The sequence below is a fragment of the Rhodamnia argentea genome, chromosome 2, assembly GCF_020921035.1.
Source record: "Rhodamnia argentea isolate NSW1041297 chromosome 2, ASM2092103v1, whole genome shotgun sequence".
NCBI classification, from domain to species: Eukaryota; Viridiplantae; Streptophyta; class Magnoliopsida; order Myrtales; family Myrtaceae; genus Rhodamnia; species Rhodamnia argentea.
The window spans coordinates 22,235,616-22,246,582 of NC_063151.1; the positions used below are offsets into that span (position 1 = coordinate 22,235,616).

The following is a 10,967-nucleotide window of genomic DNA, read 5'->3' on the forward strand; positions in this document are numbered from 1 at the left end:
CTTAGTAAAGCTGACATAAAAAAATTCCAACTTCTCTCTATGGAATGCTTCCCTTATACATTGCCGGGAGATACAGAGCCATTTAAGAAGGCGTATTTCATATTCTCACTAGCACTTAACAGCCTAAAAAATGGTTAGATGTGGAGACCTAATTATTTAAACGAATGATGTCAAATCTTGTCGTCCCTAAAACTTGCTGTTTTCAAATTTTAAAAATTCATCGGTAAGATCGATGAGAAAATTCGAGACATATATGATTAACAAATGGTGATTATGGACGGAAGGCTATCGATGGTAGAATTGGGACAAAAGTAAAAGTCGGCGGCTTTTTATGAGACAAAACAAGTTTTAGATATGATTGAGACAAATGCTAAAGTTTGGGATTTTTGGGTATTAGGCTTGTAGAATTGGGACAAAAATAAATTTAGGGATTTTTTATGAGACAAAAAAAAAGCTTTGTATATAATTGGACTAGATGCTAAAGTTTGGAATTTTTTTTGGGTAATAGGCCAATTTACAAGTAACTTGACAGTCTTACCGTAAATATATAGATTTACGCGCCCCTTTTTTGGTTTCGTATTAAAGAATCTAATCATTGATATGTAAAAATTTACTCGTAGGCGTATTACATGGTGAATCCAAAATTGTCGATACAAAAAAGAAGAAGAGGAAAGCATTTTTTGTGACAAAAATCGTATGTTATGTCTACTCACCATAAACAGGATTCAATGACCTAAACTCGCACATTCATAAACATAAGACCAAACTCTTGGAGGCACTGCAACGGCTCAATTAGACCCCTAGGCGCGGACCATTTTGATGCTTGAATTTGGCTAGCAAGTTTCGTATTTATAGAAAATCACTTCAGAGATCAGAGCCGTCGTAGATTTAGGATCTAGGATTTCGCGTCGATAAATTAGGAATTATTCCAACTCACCTTCTTTTTTGGCATCTTTGCTCTCTCGCTCTGGATTCCTCTGGTTCACCTCCACAAAGTCAGATCATCCCGCTGCGAACGACACCATCGGATTCCATATTCAGAGTCGCAGCTTAGGACCAATCCACATTCGGCCCGTCTCCCTTCTGGATGGATCGCAATTATGAGAGGAACTCGCTTGCATGTCGGAAATGTTTCCGCATCCAAGCTAATTGATAGGGATGATAATGATAGTGTTCAGAGTCTACGTTTTCGGTGGTGCTGGTAGACAATTGGTTTAACGTTGTTTGAAAATGCTTCGCATTGTATCTTGGGAAGTCTAGATATGATCTGGCCAAAAGAGTCACGGTTCCTTAGAAAAAAAAAAATGCAAAAGTCTAATCTAATGCACCGGAACTCCTATTTATCCCTTTATTATCTTACCTACTATATAATTTATGAGCATTTTAAGGAATAGTTTTATAACAGCTAATACATTAAGCTATGTCTTGTTGTATTGGGCAGTCATAGTGGGTATACACATAATAGAATGGTGCAAATAAACTTAATCGCTGGAACTCATCCATGAAATGTGCGCTAATTCAACATAAATTTGGATACGCTACACTTGCTGTCGCGACCTAAAAAAATAGACAAGTTAATTTTCGGGCTAATGGATTATCAGGTTAATTAATTAACTGTCGCGACCTAAAAAAAAACGGGTTTCCAATTTTAGGTTAATGGACTACCGGATTAATTAATTAGATTAATTAACCTAGTTCGAGCTCTCCCAAGCTCTACCAAATCGCAACTTATGGTTCTTGTGATTATCTTGCAAAAGATTTTTTTGGAGCCGCCACTAATCATTTTTGGTAGGTTGACTAGAAACCTAAATAAAATAGCGGGAGAACTATTTTATTCATGTGAACCAGAGATTAAGAGTCCGGGGACTTGGTTACATTAATTCTTTTAATTAATGCCCTTTCGGTACCATTTTCATGAAAATAATCAATTTGACAAATTTGATGAATTCTACTTGAAGATCAAAGATGCAATCTTTTTGGGGTTTTTCTTCTTATGACTTTTTTAGTTTTTGTGTATTTTCAAAATAAAGAAATTACATGAAATTGGGATTAAATAGGTTTAAGACTACTCCCCAATTTGAACTCTCGCACCAAACTTATGCTCCGGGCTCTTGACCATTGGACCGGTTCGGTGGCTTGTTAGAGCGAGAAGTCTCTTGGTCCTATCTCTCCTTCATGCTTCTTTCTCATCTTGCTATAATTCCATGAGGCTCTGTAAATTAAGAAAAGAATAAAATAAGTGCGATTAATTTGAACCAAGCTAGAGAAAGCAAGAGGACTTAGCTTTAGTGGATGAAATTGCTTTGGCAAATTAATCATCGGGACGGATGCAATCTAGGCGTTGATCTTCTCTCCATTTTTGCTTTCATTCTATTCTTGTACCATTGATGTCTCATCGTTGGTATGCAGCTGTTTTTTAACATAAAATGTAGAGAAATCAATGTAGAAAATTTGGACTAATTTGTATCCGAACTTAGAGGAAATTAGGAAATCACTTAGCTTTCTTTTGTTGCGGCGATCTTGAACAAATGGGATGAACTTGTGGCTTGTGTTGGTTGGTGCAAAAATTGGTGATGGTAGCACCGGGCTTCAAAACTCTCATACTCTCAAACTCTCTTCAAATTTTCTCTCTAAAACCCATCTCAAGAGCTCTCTAAATTCTCTATCACCAAAATTCTCTTTCTTAATTCTCAAGAACTCTCCTTCTTTTATAGCCAAATTTCTCCATCATCTTTTCATCATCTTCCCTTCTCCATCTTCTCTTCTTCATCTTCTTTTCACCATCTTCCTTTCTCTATCCTCTCTTCTATATCTCCTCTTCATCATCTTCCCTTCTCTATCTTCCCTTCATCACCTTCCCTTCATCATCTTCCCTTCTTCATCTTCTCTTCATCATTTTCCTTTCTCCATCTTCTTTTGGTATTTGCAATACAGTCCCTGAAGTTTCAAGTATTTGCAATACAGTCCCTGAAGTTTCAAATATTCTCGGTGTATTTTTCACCCCATGTCAAGTCCAGATGCCCGTTAAATTAAGCTCAAATGTTCTGCTTGTCCAATTATATGCCAATGCAATGTATGCAAATAAATATGTGAGATGATTTTTGTTTAGAACTAAAATTAGTTCTAATTTTTATGCAAAAAAAAAAAAAATAGATTAGTCAAAATTTAGGCGTCAACAGCTGCCCCTCTTTGAGTGGAGGCTCGTAGAGGTCCCGCTCAAAGACAAAATTGAATCCTAAATTTTCACAGTGCAAATTATGGATGAACTTTTTGGCGGGAGTTTTAATCCCATTTTTTATGTAATGAAGTGATGCATGATATGCAAGACTGTAAATAACATGTGCTAAAACTTCACTTCTCTTTTTTTTTTGTTAAAGAAACCTGCACATGGATCGCATACGAGAATACTTGTTTTATGAAATACCTCGTAAGCTGATGATTCCCTTAATTTCCAAGTTTCTTGCAAACATGAGGACCTTAAGGTATTTGGCCTATCCATTATCGGAGACTTCTCCCTAATGCGAGATAGCGCAAGATATGTGTGTCCTTTGAGATCACAAGAGCTACGTCATTGTGAGTCGAAAGAAGTGGAATCAAGTTCACAAGAGCTACGTCGTTGTGAGTTGATTAAATGTTGAAATCGCCAGTGCATATGTCTTCACGATTCGACAAAGGGGAAACAAAATCATAAGAGCTACGTCATTATGATTTGGTTTGGATCAAAACCATGGGTGCTTATGTCTTCATGATTTGATAAAGGAGCCGAAAATCATAAGAGCTATGTCATTATGAGCCGACTAAAGGTCAAGATCACCGGTGCATACGTCTTCGTGATTCGAGACCGAAATCATAAGAGCTACGTCGTTATGATTTGATAAGATGTCAAGATCACCAGTGCATATGTCTTCACGTCTTGATAGAAGAGGCATATTGCCCGAATTGAATAGTATTTGATAGGAGCACCATCGAATAGAATCGATAAGTACGAAAGGGGCATATTGCACGAATTGAATCATAACAACTATCATCAGAAGAGTTGTTAGTTTGAAAAGGGGTTCGGAAAACTTACCTGGGTTCTCCAAACGATTAATCAAGGAACGAAACAGATTGCTCGTATCGTACCTGGTAGGCATTTGCCAGCAAAACTTGCTCATTCAATAATCCTTAGATGAATTTCGAGACCTTGGGAGGGAACTCGAACATCGGGAATGTATTACCTATCATAGAATGTCGGAGGTAACACACACAAACATATTCAACAATGAGTATAATGCAATCACTCATACTATGGTTCATGCATAACCATTCTGTCAAGTTTGCATTACCAATTTTGTCCAGGGAGGTTCTCACATTACGAATACCTCGAATGTGAGCTGAATGGGGGGACTTCGGTCCAAAAGGGCTTTCTCTCACTCTCGAGAAAAGCTATTTATCCTGTCTGCAGGATTCAAGAGAAATCACTCAATCTTTCCATCATCGCATTCGATAAGGATCCAAGTAATCTCGCAATTGATACGACCGAGCCGATCGGGAGGTCTTGATTAGGACCGTAATGAGGGCTAGGTCAAAGGTTTACAAAGGGGACTCTAGTTGAGTCAAGGCTGCTGAAATGAATTTCTTCGTTATACGCTCTGGGTTGACAAGTCAAGAACCCTGCAAAAATGAGAGAGAAATAATCTTGCTCGAACTTCTTCGAGCGATCCTTAAAATAATTGAGCCCTACATTAACTCAAGTGCCCTAGTCAGAAAAGACTTTTGAAGGGTTGCACGGTGAGTTATGATTCGGGGACCGAGGAACGAAAAGGCTCGTTTTGGCTCAGAAATTAAATGAGAAGGGGCTTGATGTTGGTGATCATCGTCGACTAGTCACCAATCTTGGTCTTCTGGAAATGTCTTCGTAAAGAATTGAATGAGGGATGATAGTTTTCTACTGAAAATTGCACTTTGCAAACCGACTTCTTGGGGAGTCTTCTTCACAACAAGTGTCCGTCGAGGATTTGCAAGAGACACAATGCAAACATGTACATGGAATTTACAACTTAACATGCAAAAATGTACATTCAAAATTCAGAAGTACTTTACAAATGAATGTGCATTGGCCTTACTTTTGGTAGACACTTTGCTTTTCCTATGCTTGAAATTTTCATATGAGATCGGCCTTTGCTCTTCTTACTCCCGACTCTCATTTTTCTTTTTTTTTTCTTTTTCTTTGAGAGCTCTTCGACATCTCTCTATTTTTTTTTTTTATTTTATTTTTTTTAGAGCGGGCCCTTCTCCTTTGAGCTGAGTTTGCCTCTCCATTTTTTACAATCCCATGATTTTGAACCAGGAATTACAACAAGTATAAACATTTACAAAGAAAAATTATGTAAACGTAAAAAATCTAGTATACAAGAAATGAGTCCATTCGGGAATTCTCTGTTGACCCGACCATCTCTAATTCTAATCCTTGGGAAAATGCTATCTTCATCTTTGGAATGAGCAAATGATCACCAACAGGGGTTTAAGAAATGAATTTGCAGGCCCAAGTGGGCTATGCAAAGAATGAAGTGTATAGGATAGAGAAATGAATGCTCTTCATCATCCTAAGGCACTTGAATTAAAATTCGAGTATAAATGCAAAGAAACACCCGAAGATTAATGTTAGTCCGAGCGAGAAAATTTCTAACCATTTACCTCGTGTTGCTGCTGGAATTAACTCGTCTGGACCCCGATGTGGGGTGGTTCTTGACAGGGGTAAAGAAATGAAACCACCGCTCAAAAGGGGTAATCAATAGATCACCTGTAGTGTTTGGGATAGAGAACTGAATGCCTCTGTCATTTCGGCTATCGTACCTTTTGCGAGAAAACCTTTTACCTTGTGAAATGCGGAACTTAGCCACCGTTCAACTCTCCTGAAAAAATGGGACGTGTTTGGGAAATGATTGCCTTTCATCATCCCGCCCTGCCCCATTCCATACATTCGATGTATCTTATGTAGTTCATGTTCCTTATTCAGAGTTGGTAAATTAAACATGAGGAACAATCATGCGCAAACTATGCAATGTATGAGTGTTTTTGAGCATATAAAATGCAGTAACTTTTTATCTTGGTGGACAGAATTTGCAAGCACATAAGAAACTTCTTAGGGGCGTGGATTGGGAGTTGCCCCTGCTCATGCAAATGAGTTGCAAAACTTCATTATACGGTTCGAGACATGAGATTGTCAAAGGCTCCGGGAATTTCTTATTTCATTAATTTTTCAGGGAGAATGGATACTTCCCTATCTGGAAAGGCGGTGACCCCTGTAAAAATCAAAAGGGAAAGCGTCAATGTACGTTCTCATGTTCTAAACGAGTTGAAACGATACCGCTTTACCATTGTACGAATTTCTTGTGAACTTTGAATTGAAAAGATCAACTCATCTGGATTGGATTGTATGTCCGGGATGTTATTTCTCCAGGTTCCGTAACCATCCGGGCCAAAACTTCAACCGATCTTGGACTCTAGGTTGTGGTGATGTTGGCGTCCACGGTTGGTTCGCTTTTTGCTATATTGTTCTCAAAACAGTTGGCAATCCCCTGTCAAGAATAAAATAAGCATAATTTAGAGTTTGAAATGATCGAGAGCCAATTGGGACGATACGGAGTTACCCATCTTTGAGCCCGCTTGGCCTTTTACTCGTATTCTCCCAAGTAAGGCTATTCGGAATCTCTCTTTACGGGCGTTCGGAGGCATCGTCCACAAATTAATTTGCTACAGGCCTAGCTTAACAAGGAACTCACGCATTTGATAAGGGAGGAGAAAATTCACCCTTTAACTCTAGGCAAATTCTAGACAGCTAGAAAGTAAAAAATATCCCACGCAGGGGAACTATACATGGAATTAAAGAAGTATTCATGCGAGATTGGTTCCACCTCTCTTGCTGGCCATTCCAATGATCGATCGATTTTGTCTTGGATCATACACCAACGATCGTTGTTCAAGGATCCATAATCACTTGCTTCGGATCACAACTCGGGAGGTCCTTCGACTCCGAACCGGGCGATCAAGGTGGTGAGCTCATCATCAAAGTAATCTTATGATTGATACTCGAATTAGGTAGTGTTACTTGCTAACACTAGCGACGGATTTCCTACTTTGTTTTCACCGTGAGTAGTCTGACTCCTTGAGCTTGAGCTTCCGCCGTTACTCGGAAACTTGTAGGGATGATCAACTGGTCTGCTGCTAGAACCATCAGCGGAAGGTTGGTATGGTCTGTATTCTTGATTGGGAAGTGGTTGGGTACCTTTTTTCGGGTAGGTTTTCCCGGTATTGATCTTCCAATCAACTTTGGTCCGGTCACCTTGATTCCAAGCCGCATCGTGCTTCCTCGCCTTACCTCTAAACCTTTGAAGGTGATTCGTGACACTTTGCATGGTGAGTCCGTCTATATTCATTATTTTGAGTACAGCCATTGGCCGTGCTGAATTGATTCCCAACTATCGAACCGCCTCAATGAATATAGAATGAAGCTCGGTGGACCAAAGGGGCCTTTTCTTTTCGACAAAATCGTCGTCGTCGGCTTGGCCATAGTTTTTTTGTTCGAGTAATTGCTTCCTTACAGCATGCTGCCAAATGTTTTGGAGCACTTGAACGCAGATCGGCTTTTCTAGGATGTATCGAGCACCATGCGATATGGCCCTCGTTATGAACTGCCGATCATCACTTGCTGATGCTACGATGACCTGTATATTCAACTCGGAATCAATGATCTTTAAGAGATCGAGACCGTCCATGTCGATCCCTACCATGGCTGTGACGACGATGTCAAAATCATATTTGTACTACCTCAGCACTTGTAAGGCTTCTGTTGCTTTCGCATAAGCTGAAATCTTGTACATGCACTTTTTCAGCATAGCAACGAGGATTGAGAGGGAAACGGGGTTGCCATCAATGGCCATGACTTGCAGATCCTCGGGATAGGAAGCTTCTCATATTTCCACCTGGAATGAACGTGTACTTCTTCTAAAACCTTCCATATGTAGACCGAAATGGGTATTTCGACCGCAGGCTGGGCTTTAGATGTTTTTGGGCTTGCAAAAACAAATTGCCCGAAAATCACAAAAGCGACGATGGCCTTTCGTGACAAGTTCTGGAGGTCATTAGGTGTATGGAGACTTCAAGTTCTTTATAAACTTTTTTCTGAACCGTTAGTCTCGCATACGGGTTCTCGCTTTCCCTACGAAAGAGGATAGCTTTTTCTCTCATTTCCGGTCTTGGTGCTTGGATCCATTTCGTAATAACTCTTATCTCTCACTCAATCTGTCATCTTTTTTCTTTTCTGATATGGAGGAGCCCTCAAATCTTTTCGCTTTCTCTACGAACGAGGCGGTTATTTCCCTCCTCAAATCTTTTCGCTCCCTCCTATGAGCGAGGCGGTTATTTCCCTCCTCAAATCTTTTCGTTTTCTCTAATAACGAGGCGGCTATTTTTTCTCAAATCTTTTTGCATCTACCTGTGTGAAGGCTTTTAATGCTTTTCCTTTCGGCATTCAATCAAATCTGACAAGGAATTCACGCATTTAAGCATGATAACATTCGCGAATAGTACTGTTCTTTGCCCCTTGATTAACTCTAGGCGTAAAAAGAAGAATATCTCACATGGGGACTTTGTAACAAACAGTACATTCATTCACGCATGTCTCTACTTCTCTTGAGGATTCGTAAGGGCTAGCTAGTAATGCTCAAAAGTGTGACATTTTGAAAGCCCATAATCAAAAGCTCAAGCTTCATGTAGGTTACAAATTCGGAGTTTCATCGGTGTTGAATTGGCCGATTGTGACATCAGGGAAACTCCAATTGTAGTGATACATGTCTCTTCCCTCGAAGGGCGCCGGGTTCGCCTCCGCAAGACCGACTTTTCGGGATGTATCCCCAACGAAATCCAATTGTACGAGAACTTGCTCTGGGGGATGAATTGATAAATGAGCATTTTCAATGCTCGGATGTGGTTCATCGAGGAACATGTTACCAAAGGTGATGGGGGTGCTACGGACATGGCAAACAGCAGTGTTAAGAGCATCCTTATACCTCTTGTTCTCTACTCGAAGCTTTTTATTTTCTTCCTTCAGAAACGCAAGCTCATGACTTTCATTTTGAACCTTCAATCGGGCCCGCTTGTTTTGAAACCAAAACTTGACCTTCAAGGGCTCCATTCCTAGCTTCCGGCTCAATTCATTTTTTCGTTTCTTGTTTATGTAAGGGCACTCCTTGAAGGCAGCTTCGAGCTCTCTGATTTGATGTTTTCTTTCCTAGGGTTGACTGCGGCTGCTGCTACTATTGTTGTTGCGGTCGAGATCTTGAATTTCACCGCCAAGGGAGTTGGGTTTTCTTGCTTCGGTGCCGGATCTGGCCTCGGAATCCAGCAGTTCGCTCTCGGGGATGTCTAGGTTGGTTGCCCCCAGTAAGTGCTGGTAGCCTCTAAACATGTTGGATTGAAATACCTCTTACTGCCTTTTGTTCACTCTACTCTCCGTTGTATGCTTAATCTCTCCAAATTCTTTTGAGTAAACATGTATGTTCCAGAGCCTCCCTTTTAATGTGGATGAAAACCACTAAGCCAGTGCTTCTCCCAAGATTTCGTGCTTCCCGCTCTGTCTTCTTCATTTCCTTTTGACATGGTGGGACCCTCAAATCTTTTCTACAATATGCTTGTCCCTCTTTTAATATGGCGGAACCTTTAAGTCATTTCGCAACTTTTTCGAATTCGTGAGCCTCGAGATGGTAGATCCGTGATTCACGGACGAAACGTCTGTAGTTTTACCCGGATAATTAACTCGGCCCCCACAATAATTATTGCTATGACTTTTCCTGCCCTTTAAATTAGGATTTAACGCCGAGACGATCATCGCTTTCATATCTTCATCTCCAACCTTCTAAGCACTCTTTCGCATCCATTCTTTTTCGATTGCTTCAACAACAATGGCCTCCGTCCTTGCACACGTCTTCTCGGCCGAAGTTTTGGCCAAATGGGAGAAACTTTACAATCTCCTAGGCCAGGGCTACTCTTATATAGCCAACCACCCGGAGACCGAAGCTGAAATCCGTCTTATGTTTACGGATATGGACACTGCTTCTATTGAAAGCACCACCAAGTTAGAAGAGGAATACAGGATCTTTCCTACTCTCTTCACTAACTTCCTGGAGGCTTACCATCTTGCTCATCAAGATGTTACCTTGGCTCATCTTGTGAGAGCTCGCTATCGGGATCGGTCGGACTGCTTGGTGTTGGCCGGTCTTGTAGCCGACAATCATAAGAAGGCCCTTGACTATGGTAATGAACAAGTCTCGTTGTTGATTCGTGAGAGGGGGGAACTTGGTGGAACGTTTGGCCATGTTTCGGACTATCTTCGAGCGCGATCCGTTCAATATCGTTTTGAAAGTCCAATGCACATGGCTGGAAGAAAGGCTGGACGACTCGACCCTGGATATAGCCCGCGGGAGAATGCTGATCCGTGACTTGGAATCCGCTGCCGAGTATCACGAGGACGGGGTGGCCAAGCTTAAAGAGAAATGTGAGCTCCTCCTCTTTAAGCTGGCGGATCTCGATTCTCGAAGCGATCGGTGTAGGCGGAGCATCAATTGTATGGAGAGTCGGTTAAACTCTTTTGTGATGCTCATTAGGGCTCGGTTTGGCTTTACGTTCCCACCCCGATGATCTGTTTGTAAGGCTCTCCGATGGATGAAATAAATGCAAGTTTTTACTCATTTGCATTTCGCTTTCGCATTATTCGATCTTCCATATCTTGACAGATTGAAGGGGCTCTTCATTTTACTCATTTCATCTTGGTCGTCATATCTTTTTTTGCAAGATAACCCCTTTACTCCGTGAATATGTAAATCTCACGCTGCTGATGGTCAATTCAATTGGGCCAGAGAGACTCCCCCATTTGAAACAATCTCTCAGCAAAGATTAGTAGCGAGGAAACAAACGAATGCCCAAATGTG

At 40.8% G+C, this 10,967-nt stretch overlaps 1 long non-coding RNA gene across 1 annotated transcript in view; it reads right to left on the bottom strand.

Annotated features, from left to right (window-relative positions):
• Positions 1 to 10,967, bottom strand: part of LOC125313969 — a 47,642-nt gene that overhangs the window by 6,986 nt on the left and 29,689 nt on the right. The gene's annotated exons all lie outside the window — the stretch shown is intronic.